General features: G+C 43.3%; 1 protein-coding gene across 4 annotated transcripts in view; it reads left to right on the top strand.

Annotated features, from left to right (window-relative positions):
- The window catches only part of slc38a6 (solute carrier family 38 member 6), a 144,960-nt gene that overhangs the window by 66,469 nt on the left and 61,477 nt on the right, over positions 1–17,014 (top strand). Inside the window, exon 16 of one of the 4 annotated variants that reach the window (XR_006312723.1) lies at positions 3,925–4,116. The exons of 2 other annotated variants lie outside the window; for them this stretch is intronic. The gene's annotated coding sequence lies outside the window, so the exon portion shown is untranslated. Of the gene's footprint in view, positions 1–3,924; positions 4,117–17,014 lie in introns of those variants that run through there. One more of the 4 variants, XR_006312720.1, reaches the window with a different exon arrangement.

Raw genomic sequence — 17,014 nt, 5'->3', positions numbered from 1 at the left:
CCAAGGACATGCAGGTCCTTGGACTCCTCCATCGCCAGACCATAGCAACACGACGGTTGGAGGAAGAGTGTCTCATCTTCCGCCTATGAACCCTCCAACCACAAGGGATGAACTCAGATTTCTCCAGTTTCCTCATAACCCCTCCCCCCACCTTGTCTCAGTCAAATCCCTCGAACTCAGCACCGTCTTCCTAACCTGCAATCTTCTTCCTGACCTCTCCACCCCTATCCCCACTCCGGCCTATCACCCTCACCTTGACCTCCTTCCACCTATCGCATTTCCAACGTTCCTCCTCCCTACCTTTTATCTTAGCCTGTTGGACACGCTTTCCTCATTCCTGAAGAAGGGCTCATGCCTGAAACGTCGATTTTCCTGCTCCTTGGATGTTGCCTGACCTGCTGCGCTTTTCCAGCAACACATTTCCAACAAGGAGATAGTGAGGACTGCAGATGCTGGAGATCAGAGTCGAGAGTGGGGTGCTGGAAAAGCACAGCAGGTCAGACAGCATCCGAGGAGCAGGAGAATCGATCTTTCGGGGAGGGTCTTCATTCGACCCAACAAGTCCACACCAAATCTCCAAAGAGAATCCCACCCAAACTCAACCTAACTGACGCATCCCTGGATATTGTGGGCAATTCAGTGTAGTCAATCCACCAAACCTGCACATCTTTGGACAGTGGGAGAACTAGCTATGTGGATACAAAACTGGCTTGAAGGTAGAAGACAGAGCGTAGTGATGGAGGCTTGCTTTTCAGGTTGGAGCAATGTGACCAGTGATGTGCCACAAGGATGGGTGCTGGGTCCACTGCTTTTAGTTATTTATATAAATGATTTGGATGTGAACATAGGAGGTATGGTTAGTAAAGTTGGAGGTGTATTGGACTGCAAAGGAGGTTACCTCAGAGTACAATGGGACCTTGATCAGATGGGCTAATGTACTGAAGAGTGCCAGATGGAGTTTAATTTAGATAAATGTGATGTGCTGCATTTTCGAAAGGCTAATCAGGGCAGGACTTGTACACTAAGAGAAAGTGAGGACTGCAGATACTGGAGATCAAAGAGTGTGGTGCTGGCAAAGCACCAAGGAGCAGGAGCATCGATGTTTCAGGCATAAGCATTGTACACTCAATTATAAGATCCTGGGGAGAGTTGCTGAACAAAGAGACCTTGGAGTGCAGGTCCATAGTTTCTTGAAAATGGAGCTGCAGGTAGATAGAATAATGAAGAAGGCCTTTATTGGTCAGTGCATTGAGTATAGGAGTTGGGAGATTATGTTGCAACTGTATAGGTTAGGCCACTATTGGAATACTGCATGCATCTGGTCTCCCCTGTTATGGGAAGGATGTTGTGAAACTTGAAAGGGTTCAGAAAAGATTTACAAGGAAGTTGCCAAGTAGGAGGATTTGAGCTAGAGCGAGATGTTGAATAGGCTGAGGCTCTTTTCCCTGGACCGTTGGAGGCTGAGGGGTGATCTTATAGAAGTTTATAAAATCATGAGGGGCATGGATAGGGTAAATAGCCGTGGACCTTTCCCCAGGTTGGGGGAATCCAAAACTAGACTGCATAGTTGGTGAGAGGGGCAAGATTCAAAAGAGACCCAAGGGTAGTGTGTATATGGAATGAACTTACAGAGGAAGCAACATTTAAAAGACATCTGGATGGATATACGAATAGGAAGAAGTTAGAGAGATATGGGCCAAATGCTGTCAAATGGGACTAGATTTATTTAGGATATCTGGTCAGCATGGACAAGTTGGATGAAAGGGTCTGTTTTCCTGCTGTATATCTCTATGACTCTAAGTGTATTTTACATGTGCAGTGTCTCATTTCACTATCCAGTAATCAAAAAAGTAAAACCCTCAACAATGAAAAATAAACTTTTCACATTTTGCAAACAAATACATGAAACAATTACATTAGGCAAGGGAATGAGTATTGGGATTACATATCAAATGAATGTATCTATTACTCATCATTAATTTACTGATCTGAAATACAATTCACCTCATCAGGATTCCCAATTACCATGGCAATGTTGAAACGTATAAACTCGATTTTAAGGAAAATTAGTTCAAGATAAAATTTATTTAAATGTTGAGACAAATTTCAAATATAAGAATATTGAGCAAAATTATAATATTAAATGAGTATTGAGCCTTTCATAAAAAGGCTTCTGAAAACCTACCTCTTCAACATATTTCCTGATGTAGTTATGTGTCAAATTTTGTTTGCTAATGATCCTGTAACTGCATTGGGACATTTTACAACATTAAAGCTATTATGCAAAATGGTTTTTTTTCAGCCATCTTCCTCCAGAGAATCCAAAGTATCTGTTTGTTATCTTTTCTTGACATACTGCTCATGTTTCAGATTTACTCCCTACATTTTTATGTAAGACTGCTTAAAATGATAATATAGCAGCTTCCACTTTCCACCCCTTTGCCTCTTCCAGTGAACACAAATTTCAGGACCTGTCTCAGTGTTTCCAGAATGCCAACTCAAAGCTATTCCCATTCCACAGACCCAGTCCCTCTCAGATCTCTCACGCTCTTTGACTCTCCCAAAAAGTACTTCTTTCTAAGAGACCCCCCCATTACACTAATATTATACGCATGGCTGCCCCATTGCAACTAAATCCATGATCATACCAGTTTATACAACCTTACTCTCAATAAAGTCAATTACTGACCATGAGCAATGCTCTAACAAAATTGCTTATGTGTTTACTACACTCCCAGTCTGGTTTTAGATCATCTCAATGATATGTGAATGCAAACCCATTAATAATTCATCGCTTTATCATTCACTGGCTACCTCTTGAATGATACATGCAAAGTATTTTGTTCCTTCACTTCCAGTATTGAAATCCAGCTGATGTTAAACATAGAGTTGGTTATAGTGATACGGATGCATGTAGAAAGCTGGCTCGAGGTGAAATTGTACTGTGGATGTTTATTAGGTAGGTAAAAACAATGACTGCAGATGCTGGAAACCAGATTCTGGATTAGTGGTGCTGGAAGAGCACAGCAGTTCAGGCAGCATCCAAGGAGCAGTGAAATCGACATTTCGGGCGAAGGCCCTTCATCTGATGTTCATTATCAGAGTTATGAACTCCATTTAAAAAATCCCTGTTCTAACCTAACATCAAAACACGAGTGTCAAATGGAGAACATATGTTGTGTTCTGAACATACACAGAGAGCCTGTGGAATAGCCTCTCTAATTTGCTTATTTAGTTGTCAGGTTTATTATCCAGTTCAGATCCATTTACAATTATGATAAGATAAACTTTTCTATAGACACTTTATAAGATTAAATTAATACCAAGTTTGTTGGATCAACTTATATCCTTGAACTCTGACTGCAGCTTTATAAAGATTTACGTAATGAACAAATACTACTTGTTGAGTTTGGTCTCACGGCCAGTACTTTAATTCATCTTTAAGAGACATTCTCACGATATTATCAGTACATAATAGCATGTAACCTGAGTGCATAAAGATCTCTTACTCCATCTTACCTTGGGTTATTTGAAGCCTGACACTGCAATGGAAGCATGCTGTTTTATTAAACTATTAGCTTAGTGTTAGCCCAGGCATGGAATGTGACGTTCATATATAATGTTTAGTTGTAATAAATGTCTGTTAGTTTGTTCAACATCACAATATCCCAATTTTTTAACATTATAAAAAACAATATAATAATACCACATCAGGTGAAAGGAGGTGTGTTTGACTATAGTGTCAAAAGTGAAACAAGGTTTTTGTAGATCTTAGGAAGTTTATAAGTAAATTCTGGAGAATTGCAAAGTTATCAGATTCTTTTCCTTTTGTAAAATGTTTTAATTTTTCTGTACTTCTAATTGACTAAAACATTATTTCTGCTGGTTTGAGAGCAGCTGATGGCACTAATTTTCTTTGGCTAGCTGACAACATCTTTCGAAGTTTGGACAGAGCTCCATAGAAGTACGCCAGTGTTTGCAGGAGTTCCCAGGAGTATGCCAATATTTGCAGGAGGCCCCAGCACCGTCTGTGAATATTTGCAGAGGATCACCCACCACCCACCTATGAAAAAAATGAAAATTGCTGTGATAGAGGTTGCATTATTAAATGAGATTTTGTATAAATATGATTAAAACTGTAAGCTGTTTCATGGAACATTTTAACTAGAATAACACGTTGGAAGACATTCACATTTGATGTCAAAATTGCTTTTGGAATTGTTAAACACATGAAGTTATGGGTTCGAATAAATCCAAAAATGCAACACAGCTGTTGCTTTGTGACAGCAACAGTTTGTACTTTGTATAGCACCTTTAACATTGCAAAATATCCCAAGGAGCTTGTGGTGAAACCAAGAGGTCAGCTTGTTACAGAAATTAGCCTTGCCACAGTATTATAAAAAGCAGCATAGAATAATGTATCATTGCATTTTGGAAGTGGAAAATGATCTGTGGAATTCAGTTAGAAAATATACTGAACTACTTTTCATGCGCTGTCTCTGCTGGCAAATAACAATTCTGACATGTTGGCACCTCTAGAGAATCTCAGATTGATCCTTTTAACATAATGTGGCACATAACAGAAAGGCCACATATGCTCAACTCCGCCCCCACTTTCAACACTGGTTTAACTCGACCGAAATTTGCAATTAGACATTCTTCTCTTCAGAAAATATTAGTTGAGTTTGGAACTCAGCTCTTTGCTATCCTTTACATCTTATAAGTCAAAATATTTGAAGAGGGAATTGATTTCTGATGTAGCAGAGAGTGAGTCTGCTGTTTTTATTGTCAACAGTTTATAATCCCAGTTTAGGCAGCACATGGGCAAATTAAAGTTCATCCTTATGGACAGTGAAGGCGGACATTAGGACAGACTGAGACTGAATTGCTTCCAATTGAGGATGTCCAATTAATATCAAACTTTCCAAAAGCCAAGCATATTTGCTTACTTTTAGTTTCAATGATTTCAAGCCCCATTTAGTTTGAATTATTTGTATTTTGTTTGCCTCTGTGTGCTTGTGTATGAGACAAAACACCCACCCTGTTCAAACACCATTTCCCAACCTGTGGCAGATTGTGCAGATCCAGCATTGGACTGTTTAGTCACTTCATGGCCCAAAGCTTTGTGAAGGGAAGAAAGTCATCAAAGGTGTTCATCATCTGCCCAAGAGAGAGATCTGTATGTGTGTTTGGATGTAATCATACTTGGTATGCATACATTATGATATAGACTCATAGAGATGCAGAGCACGGAAACCGAACATTCAGTCCAACCCGTCCATGTTGACCAGATATCCCAACCCAATCTAATCTCACCTGGCAGAACCCGGCCCATATCCCTCCAACCCTTCCTATTCATATACCCATCCAAATGCCTTTTAAATGTTGCAATCGTACCAACCTCCACCACTTCCTCTGGTGCGCATTCCGCACACCACCCTCTGCGTGAAAAGGATGCCCCTTAGGTCTCTTATATCTTACACCTCTCACCATAAATCTATGTCCTTTAGTTCTGGACCCGCCCACCCCAGGGAAAAGACTTTGTCTATTTATCCTATCCATGCCTCTCATGATTTTGTAAACCTCTATAAGGTCACCCCTCAGTCTCCAACACTCCAGGGAAAACAGCCCCAGTGTATTCCCTATAGCTCAAATTCTCCAACTCTGGCAACTACCTTGTAAATCTTTTCTGAACCCTGTCAAATTTCACATATCTTTCTGATAGGAAGGAGACCAGAATTGTGAGCAATATTCCAACAGTGGCCTAACCAATCTGCAACATGACCTCCCAACTTCTGTACTCAATACTCTGACCAATAAAGGAAAGCATACCAATCACTTTCGTCACTATCCTATCTACCTGTGACTCCACTTTCAAGGAGCTATGAACCTGAACTCCAAGGTCTTTTTGTTCAGCAACACTCCCTCGGACCTGACCGTTAAGTGTATAAGTCCTGCTAAGATTTGCTTTCCCAAAATGCAGCACCTCACATTTATCTGAATTAAACTCCATCTGCCACTTCTCAGCCCATTGGCCCATCTGATCAAGATCCTGTTGTAATCTGAGGTAACCTTCTTTGCTGTCCACTATACCTCCAATATTGGTGTCATCAGCAAACTTAACTAAACCTCTTAAGCTCACCTCCAAATCGTTTATATAAATGAAAGAAAGTAGTGGACCCAGCACCAATCCTTGTGGCACTCCACTGGTCACAGGCCTCCAGTCTGAAAAACAACCCTCCACCATCACCCTCTGTCTTCTACCTTTGAGCCAGTTCTGTATCCTAATGTCTAGTTCTCCCTGTATTCCATGAGATCTAACCTTGCTAACCAGTCTCCCACGTGGAACCTTGTCTAACGCCTTAATGAAGTCCACATAGATCACATCTATTGTTCTGCCCTCATCAATCCTCTTTGTTACATCTTCAAAAAACTCAAGGTTGTGAGACATGATTTCCCAACCACAAAGCCATGTTGACTATCCCTAATCAGTCCTTGCCTTTCCAAATACATGTACATCCTGTCCCTCAGGATTCTCTCCAACAAATTGCCCACCACCGATGTCAGACTCACTGGTCTATAGTTCCCTGGCTTGTCCTTACCACCCTTCTTAAACAGTGGCACCACGTTAGCCAACCTCCAGTCTTCCAGCACCTCACCTGTGACTATTGATGATACAAATATCTCAGCAAGGGGCACAGCAATCACTTCCCTAGCTTCCCACTGAGTTCGAGAGTACACCTGATTAGGTCCTGGGTATTTATCTACTCTTATGCATTTCAAGACATCCAGCACTTCCTCCTGTGTAATTTGGACATTTTTCAAGATGTTACCATCTATTTGCCTACATTCTGTATCTCCCTTTTCCACAGTAAATACTGATGAAAAGTACTTGTTTAATATCTCCCCTGTCTCCTGCCGCCTCACACAAAGGCAGCCTTGCTGACCTTTGAGGGGCCCTATTCTCTCCCTAGTTACGCTTTTGTCCTTAATGTATTTGTAAAAGCCCTTTGGATTCTCCTTAATTCTGTTTGCCAAAGCTATCTCATGTCCCCTTTTTGCCCTCCTGATTTCCCTCTTAAGTATACTCCTACTGCCTTTATACTCTTCTAAGGATTCACTCGATCTATAGGGAGTGGGCGGCACGGTGGCACAGTGGTTAGCACTGCTGCCTCACAGCGCCTGAGACCCGGGTTCAATTCCCACCTCAGGCGACTGACTGTTGCACATTCTCCCCGTGTCTGCGTGGGTTTCCTCCGGGTGCTCTGGTTTCCTCCCACAGTCCAAAGATGTGCAGGTCAGGTGAATTGGCCATGCTAAATTGCCCGTAGTGTTAGGTAAGGGGTAAATGTAGGGGTATGGGTGGGTTGCGCTTCGGCGGGTCAGTGTGGACTTGTTGGGCCGAAGGGCCTGTTTCCACACTGTAATCTAATCTAATCTAAAAAAAACTTACATATACTTCCTTCTTTTTCTTAAACCAAATCCTCAATGTCTGTAGTCATCCAGCATTCCCTATACCTACCAGCCTTTCCTTTCACCCTAACAGGAATATACTGTCTCTGGATTCTTGCTATCTTATATCTGAAGGCTTCCCATTTTCCAGCCGTCCATTTACCTGCAAAAATCTGTCCCAATCAACTTTTGAAAGTTCTTGCCTAATACCGTCAAAGTTGGCCTTTCTTCAATTTAGAGCTTCAACTTTTAGATCTGGTCTATTCTTTTCCATCACTCTTTTAAAACAAATAGAATTATGGTCTCTGGCCTCAAAGTGCTCCCCCACTGACACCTCAGTCACACTGCCCTGCCTTATTTCCCAAGAGTAGGTCAGGTTTTGCACCTTCTCGAGTAGGTACATCCACATACTGAATCAGAAAATTGTCTTGTACACACTTAACAAGTTTCTCTCCATCTAAACCCTTAACACTATGGCAGTCCCAGTCTATGTTTGAAAAGTTAAAATCCCCTACCATAACCACCGTATTATTCTTACAGAAAACGGAGATCGCCTTACAAATTAGTTTCTCAATTTCCCTCTGACTATTAGGGGATCTATAATACAATCCTAATAAGGTGATCATCCCTTTCTTATTTCTCAGTTCCACCCAAATAACTTCCCTGGATGTTTTTCCAGGAATATCCTCCCTCATCAATGCTATCCCTTATCAAAAACACCACTCCCCCTCCTCTCTTGCCTCCCTTTCTGTCCTTCCTGTAACATTTGTATCGTGGAATATTACGCTGCCAGTTCTGTCTATCCTTGAGCCATGTTTCTGTAATTGCTATGATAGCCCAGTCCCATGTTTCTAACCATGCCCTGCGTTCATTTGCATTCCCTGTTAGGCCTCTTGCATTGAAATAAATGCAGTTTAATTTATCAGTCCTACCTTGTTCTCTGCTTTGTCCCTGCTTGCCCTGACTGTTCGACTTGCCTTTGTTCTCAACTGCACCGGTGTCTTTCCTCACTACTTCCCTGGGTCACACACCGCCACCTTACTAGTTTAAATACTCCCAAACAGCTTTAGCAAATCTCCCTGCCAGTATGTGACTCTATGTGTGACTTTTCCCCCTTCCTATAACTGCCATCCATCACATACCATTGCTCTTGTAAATTCCTTATTGTCTCTAACTGTCTCTCCAACCAATCCATTCGATCTGATAGGATTTGCAACCAGCGGCATTTATTGCAGATATCATCGTCAGTAACTTGTAAACTCTCCCAAATGTCCCATATCCGACAAGAAGAGCATATCACTCTACTAAAAGCCATTTTTGCTTCTTTCAGTCTACAGACCCAGAAAATAGCACTGTCTTATTCCTCAACAAAACATTGCTCCAGGTTAAATTAATACTTATGGCTTATATTTTAAGTTTAATCAGGAGACATATCTCAATAAAACATATAATCAAGAAAGAATGATGGAGAACGGGAAAAAATTGTGGCTGTAACAGCTACTCCTTTTTTGAGGTATTTTAGGTGTTAGAGGTGATTTCTTTCAATTCCAGGAGCAGCAATTACTATTTTATATGCTGTTGCATTGTTTTGGAACTTTGAATCTTCTTGTGAATAACTGATTTCCAAATTCATAATTATTTTGGTCAGTTGTTTCAGTTCCATCTTCCATATTAAAAAATTGTTTGATGAGGTTGCTAAAGATTCCACAAGTGTTTTGAGGATGGAAATCTCATTTGATCAATTTAATAAATAAATTATCTTTCTTACGGTTGTGCAAGTTAAGAACACAATATTGACATAATGTGAAGTCCAGCATGAATTTATTCAAATTGGTTTGAAATGATGGGAATTTAAATTGGTTTCTGTATGCATTGGAATGTGGCAAATAGGATATGGTGTGGACACTAATTAGGAAACTTATTTTGAAAATGTGGAGAGAGAAAAACATTTTGGGGTATTAGCTTCAGAAACTGTTTTGGTTGCACAAAGGCAGGGTTGTCAGTTTGGAAAATGTTGTTTTAGAAGTTGTTTAGAAGTACAGTTTTAATCCTTCGAAAAGTATAAAGGCAGTAGGAGTATACATAAGAGGGAAATCAAGAGGGCAAAAAGGGGACATGCGGTAGCTTTGGCAAATAGGATTAAGGAGAATCCAAAGGGATTCTACAAATAAAGTAAGGACAAAAGGGTAACTAGGGAGAAAACAGGGCCCCTCAAAGATCAACAAGGCAGCCTATGTGAGGAACCACAGGAGATGGGGGAGATATTAAACGAGTATTTTGCATCAATGTTTACTGTGGAGAAGGACGTGAAGACATAGAGTGTGGGGATATCGATGGTGACATCATGAAAAATTTCCAAATTAGAGAGGAGGAGGTGCTGGATGTCTTAAAACGCATAAAAGTAGATAAATCCCCAGGACCTGATCATGTGTACACTCAAACTCTATGGGAAGCTAGGAAGTTATTGCTGGGTCTCTTACCGAGGAGGATCAGTGGGCGGCACAGTGGCACAGTGGTTAGCACTGCTGCCTCACAGCACCAGAGACCCGGGTTCAATTCCCGCCTCAGGTGACTGTGTGGAGTTTGCACATTCTCCCAGTGTCTGCGTGGGTTTACTCTGGGTGCACCGGTTTCCTTCCACAGTCCAAAAATGTGCAGGTTAGGTGAATTGGCCATGCTAAATTGTCCGTAGTGTTAGGTGAAGGGGTAAATGTAGGGGAATGGGTCTGGATGGGTTGCTCTTCTGAAGGTCGGTGTGGACTTGTTGGGCCAAAGGGCCTAATTCCACACTGTAAGTAATCTAATCTCATCAGTAGTCACAGGTGAGGTACCGGATGACTGGAGGTTGGCTAACGTGGTGCCACTGTTTAAGAAAGGTGGTAAGGAAAAGCCAGGGAACTGTAGACTAGTGAGCCTGACATTGGTGGTGACAAATGTTGGAGGGAATCCTGAGGGACAGGATTTATATGTATTTGGAAAGGCAAGGACTAATTAGGGATGGTTAACATGGGTTTGTGCATGGGAACTCATATCTCACTAACTTGATTGAGTGTTTTGAAGAAGTAACAAAGAGGATTCATGAGGGCAGAGCAATAGATGTGATCAATATGGACTTCAATAAGGCGTTTGATAAAGCTCCTCATGGTAGACTGGCTAACAAGGTTAGATCACATGGAATGACAGGGAGAATTAGCTATTTGGATACAGAACTGGCTCGAAGGTAGAAGACAGAGGGTGGTGGTGGAGGGTTACTCTTCAGACTGGAGGTCTGTGACCAGTCATGTGCCGCAAGGATTGGTGCTGGATCCACTGCTTTTCGTCATTTATATAAATTATTTGAATGTGAACATAGGAGGTATAGTTAGTAAGTTTGCAGATAACACCAAAGTTGGAGGTGTAGTGGACTGCAAAGAAGGTTATCTCAGAGTAAAATGGGATCTTGATCAGAATCGCCAATGGGCTGTGGACTGGCAGATGGAGTTTAATTTAGATAAATGTGATGTGCTGCATTTTTGAAAGGCAAGTCAGGACAGGACTCATCTACTTAATGGTAAGGTTCTGGGGAATGTTGCTGAACAGAGAGACCTTGGATTGCAGGTAGATAGAATAGTGAAGAAGGTATTTAGTATGCTTTCCTTTATTGGTCAGAGCACTGAATATAAGAGTTGGGAGGTCATGTTGCAACTGTACAGGACTTTGGATAGGCCACTATTGGAATATTGTGTGCAATTCTGGTCTCCCTCCAATTGGAAGGATGTTGTGAAACCTGAAAGAGTTCAGAAACGATTTACAAGGATGTTGCCTGCTTTGGAGGGTTTGAGCTATAAGAAGAAACTGAATAGACTGAGGCTGTTTTCCCTGGATAATTGGAGAATGAGGGGTGACTTTATACAGATTTATAAAATCATGAGGGGCATGGATAGATTAAATAGACAAGGTCTTTTCCCTGGGTTGGGGCAATCCAAAACTGGAAGGCATGGCCTTAGTATGAGAGGGGAAAAATTTAAAAGAGAACTAAGGAGCAGCGTTTTCATGCAAAGGGTGGTGCGTGTATGGAATGAACTGCCACGGGAAGGTTTGGAGGCTGGCACGATTACAATATTTAAAAGATATCTGGATGGGTGTATGAATTGGAAGAGTTTAGAGGGATATGGGCCAAGTGCTGGTAAATGGGACTCTATTAGGTTAGGATATCTAACTGCGGTAGTTCTTATTTTTTCCCCAGCACCCATGTTGTGTGTGTGCAGTGTGACACACAGTGAAAGACACAAACTGTACAAATCTTTATTTAATTTCCACCACCAGGTAAAAAAGAGAACACCCCAAGTGGCCAGTGACAAGCAGTGCCCCTCACATCAAAGGGCAATGCTGCATGATCAAACAGTGAAGGGGAGGCAGGGATTAAATCAAAATAGCGTTGGAACACTCCTGTTTTTTTTATTTTTTTACTGCGGTAGTGCTTATTCTTTTCCCCAACACCCATGGTGTGTGTGTGCAGGTGTGAGACACAGTGAAAGACACAAGGTGCACAAAACTTTATTCAAATTTCCACCACCAGGAAGAAAGGAAACACCTGAGTGGCCAGTGACAAGCAGTGCCCTTCACATCAAAGGGCAATGCTGTGTGATCAAACAGTGAAGGAGAGGGCAGAGGTTAAATCAAAATAGAGTTGGAGGGGGAAATAATGCACTCCACTCCCTGCGGCACCCACCTCTCCCTGAACAACTCCAGGGTGTTGGTGGAAGCCGCGTGCTCCTTCTCCAAGGACACCCGGGCCCTAACATAACCGCGGAAGAGGGGCAGGCAGTCGGCCCTAACGACCCCCTCCACAGCCCGCTGCCTGGACCTGTTTATGGCCAGTTTGGACAGGCCCAGGAGCAACACTCCTGTTTATTTATTTTTTTCCAGCACCCATGTGTGTGTGTGCAGGTGAGAGACACAGTGAGAGACTCAAGGTGTACGAATCTAACACTCCTATTTATATCTGTCAGCCAGGAGTCTGTGATTGGACCAGATTAACAGCCCCAATCAGGGAACTCATATTCTATGAGGCCCAGCTGGCTGACCTCATTACAATCACCACAACAGGAAAATCATGTGAAAGTGGCATTGCCTGCTGTAAAAGAGACAGACTTGTTTGAGTCTTCTCCTGTGTATAAAAGTACAGTTTTGATAGTAGAGCCAAATCCAGTGAAATGCTACTAACTCAACCAAGAAGGCATTTATTTCCCAGTGTTTTTGTTTGGGTAAGGGGATTACAGAGAATCAGCCCAGCATGCTTGCATTTGCACTTATTTCTATAATTCTGAACCACATGGGAGAGGAGAAAAATTGTCACCAACAATGTTTTCTGTATTTCCTGCCGTGTAAGTAATAACATTGATCCAATTAATTGGAGTCAACAGTTGTGCAATAAAACCAGAAGATGTAGAAGCAGAAGTAGGTCATTCAGCCCATCGAGTCTGCTCTACCAGCCAATGGGATCATGGCTTTTCTGATAACCCTGATCTCCACTTCCATGGCTTTCTTCAATAATCCTTGATTTCCTTATGAGTCAAAAATCTGCCTATCTCAGCCTTGAACACACTTGATCCAACCTCAACAACCCTCTGCAATAAAGAATTCCACAGACTAATTAACCTCTCAGGGAAGAAATTACTTTTCATCTCTGTCTTAAATGTGCAACCTCTTACTCTGAGATTCTGTCCTCTAGTCCTAGAATCTTAAAGAGGGGAAAGAAGTTTGCTGCATGTGTCCTGTCAGGTCCCCTAAGTATGTTTCAAGAAGGCCACTACTCATACTTCGAAATTCAAGGAGGACAAGTCCAACCTAGTCAACCTCTCCTTGTAAGACAGCCCTTCCATACCAGATATCACGCTAGTGAACCTTCTCTGGACTGCCTCCAATGCCAGTATATCTTTCCTTCGATAAGAGCCCCAAAATTGTTCATACTATTCTTAGTTGGAAATGTGTTGCTGGAAAAGCGCAGCAGGTCAGGCAGCATCCAGGTAACAGGAGAATCGACGTTTCGGGCATAAGCCCTTCTTCAGGAAGGGCTTATGCCCGAAACGTCGATTCTCCTGTTCCCTGGATGCTGCCTGACCTGCTGCGCTTTTCCAGCAACACATTTCCAGCTCTGATCTCCAGCATCTGCAGACCTCACTTTCTCCTCATACTATTCTTAGTGCCTTGTATAGTTTTTGCAAAACCTCCCAAGTTATATACTGCATTCTCTTTGAAATAAATGTCAACATTTCTTTTTGCTATTACCCGCTTAACTTGGATGCTAGCTTTTTGCAATTCGTGGACGAGGATGCCCAAATCCCTCTACTCTGTAGTTTTCTGCAGTCTTTCTCCATTTAAATAATAGTCAGCTCTTCTGTTCTTCCTGCCAAAGTTCATAACCTCACATTTTCCCATATTATATTCCATCTGCCAACTTTTTTGCCCACTTGCTTAACCAGTCTACATATCTGCAGACTCTGGAGTTGGATGAACTGAGAATTATTCGAGAGGCTGAGAGGGTGATAGATAGAAGCTACAGGGACATAGTTACGCCAGAGAACAGAGGTAGCTGGGTTAACAGTTAGAGGTGGGAAGGGGAGGAAGCAGGCAGTGCAGGGATCCCCTGTGGTCGTTCCCCTCAACAATAAGTATACCGCTTTGGATACGTTTGGGGGGGGACGGCCTACCAGGGGTAAGCTACAGTGACCGGGTCTCTGGCACGAGCTCCGGCTCTGAGGCTCAGAAGGGAAAGGGGGAGAGGAGGAGAGCGCTAGTTATAGGAGACTCTATAAAGGGGGAGAGGAGGAGAGCGCTAGTTATAGGAGACTCTATAGTTAGAGGGACAGACGGTTCTGTGGACATGGGCGAGACTCTCGGTTGGTTTGTTGCCTCCCAGGTGCCAGGGTCTGAGACGTCTCGGACCGTGTCTTCAGAATCCTTAAGGGGGAGGGTGTGCAGCCAGAAGTCGTGGTGCACATTGGTAGGAAGAGGAGTGGGGAGGTCATTCAGGAGCTCAGGGAGTTAGGCTGGAAGCTAAAAGCTAGGACGGACAGAGTCGTCATCTCTGGGTTGTTGCTGGTGCCACGTGACAGTGAGGAAAGAATTAGGGAGAGCGTGCAGTTGAACACGTGGCTGCAAGGATGGTGTAGGAAGGAGGGTTTCAGGTATTTGGACAATTGGACTGCATTCTGGGGAAGGTGGGACCTGTACAAGCAGGACGGGTTGCACCTGAACCAGATTAGGGAGGGTGGTAAAAAAGGAGGGGGTGTGGCGTTGCTAATTAGTGGGCGGCACGGTGGCACAGTGGTTAGCACTGCTGCCTCACAGCGCCAGAGACCCGGGTTCAATTCCCGCCTCAGGCGACCGACTGTGTGCAGTTTGCACATTCTCCCCGTGTCTGCGTGGGTTTCCTCCGGGTGCTCCGGTTTCCTCCCACGCTCCAAAAATGTGCAGGTCAGGAGAATTGGCCACGCTAAATTGCCTGTAGTGTTAGGTGCAGGGGTAAATGTAGGGGAATGGGTCTGGGTGGGTGCGCTTCGGCGGGTCGGTGTGGACTTATTGGGCCAAAGTGCCTGTTTCCACACTGTAAGTAATCTAATCTAATCTAATCTAAAAAATATCCTGGGAGGTAGGTTTGCTAGCACTCTTCGGGGGGGGGGTTAAACTAATTTGGCAGGGGGATGGAATCCGGACTTGTAGTCCAGCAAGTAGGTTAGCTGTTTTTCAGGATGTCCAAGAATGTAGGGAGGCTATGGAAAAGTTAGCACTGACAGGGAATACTTGCAGACACAGAGATGGGTTCAAGTGTGTATACTTCAACGCAAGGAGTATCAGAAATAAGGTGGGTGAACTTGAGGCGTGGATCGGTACTTGGGACTACGATATTGTGGCCATCACGGAAACGTTGATAGAAGAGGGACAGGAATGGTTGTTGGAGGTTCCTGGTTACAGATGTTTCAGTAAGATTAGGGAGGGTGGTAAAAAAGGATGGGGTGTGGCGTTGCTAATTAGAAATGGTATAATGGCTGCAGAAAGGCATTTCAAGGGAGATCTGCCTTTGGAGGTAGAATGGGCTGAAGTCAGAAATAGGAAAGGAGCAGTCACCTTGTTGGGTGTTTACTATAGGCCCCCCAATAGCAGCAGAGATATGGAGAAACAGATTGGGAAACAGATTTTGGAAAGGTGCAGAAGCCACAGGGTAGTAGTCATGAGCGATTTCAACTTCCCAAATATTGATTGGAAGCTCTTTAGATCAAATAGATTGAATGGGGCGGTGTTTGTGCAGTGTGTCCAGGAAGCTTTTCTAACACAGTATGTAGATTGTCCGACCAGAGGGGAGGCCATATTGGATTTGGTACTCGGTAATGAACCGGGACAAGTGGTGGGCTTGTTAGTGGGTGAACATTTTGGTGATGGTGACCACAATTCTGTGACTTTCACCTGGGTTATGGAGAGAGATAGGTGCGCACAACAAGGTAGATTTTATAATTGGGGGAAGGGAAATTACGATGCTGTAAGGCAGGATTTGAGGAGCATACGTGGGGAGCATAGGCTGTCAGGGAAGGATGTGGAGGAAATGTGGAACTTTTTCAAAGAGCAGATACGACGTGTCCATGATATGTATGTACCTATCAGGCAGGAAAGAAATGGTCGTGTGAGGGAGCCTTGGTTGACGAGAGAGGTTGAATGTCTGGTAAAGAGGAAGAAGGAGGCTAACATAAGGTTGAGGAAACAGGATTCAGACAGAGCAGTGGAGGGATACAGGATAGCCAGAAGGGACCTGAAGAAAGGGATTAGGAGAGCTAAGAGAGGGCATGAAAAATCGTTGGCGGATAGGATCAAGGATAACCCCAAGGCATTTTATGCGTATGTGAGAAACCTGAGAATGACGAGAACGAGGGTAGGTCCGATCAAGGACAGTAGTGGGAGACTCTGTATTGAGTCGGAAGAGATAGGAGAGGTCTTGAACAAGTACTTCTCTTCAGTATTTACGAACGAGAGGGACCGTATTGTAGAAGAGGAGAGTGTGAAATGGACTGGTAAGCTAGAAGAGATACCTGTTAGGAAGGAAGATGTGTTGGACATTTTGAACAACTTGAGGAAAGTCCCCCGGGCCTGACGGGATATATCCTAGGATTATGTGGGAAGCAAGAGAGGAAATTGCAGTACCGTTGGCAATGATCTTCTCGTCTTCACTGGCAAAGGGAGTGGTACCAGGGGACTGGAGAGTAGCGAATGTTGTGCCCCTGTTCAAAAAAGGGAATAGGGATAACCCCGGGAATTACAGGCCTGTTAGTCTTACTTCTGTGGTAGGCAAAGTAATGGAAAGGGTACTGAGGGATAGGATTTATGAGTATCTGGAAAGACACTGCTTGATTAGGGACAGCCAGCACGGATTTGTGAAGGGTAAGTCTTGCCTTACAAGTCTTATTGAATTCTTCGAGGAGGTGACCAAGCATGTAGATGAGGGTAGAGCAGTGGATGTAGTGTACATGGATTTTAGTAAGGCATTTGACAAGGTTTCCCATGGTAGGCTTATGCGGAAAGTCAGGAGCCA

This window comes from Chiloscyllium plagiosum, chromosome 10 (assembly GCF_004010195.1).
Source record: "Chiloscyllium plagiosum isolate BGI_BamShark_2017 chromosome 10, ASM401019v2, whole genome shotgun sequence".
Classification (NCBI taxonomy): Eukaryota; Metazoa; Chordata; class Chondrichthyes; order Orectolobiformes; family Hemiscylliidae; genus Chiloscyllium; species Chiloscyllium plagiosum.
The sequence above is the reverse complement of the archived record's forward strand: the minus strand, read 5'-3'. Positions and strand labels throughout refer to the sequence as shown.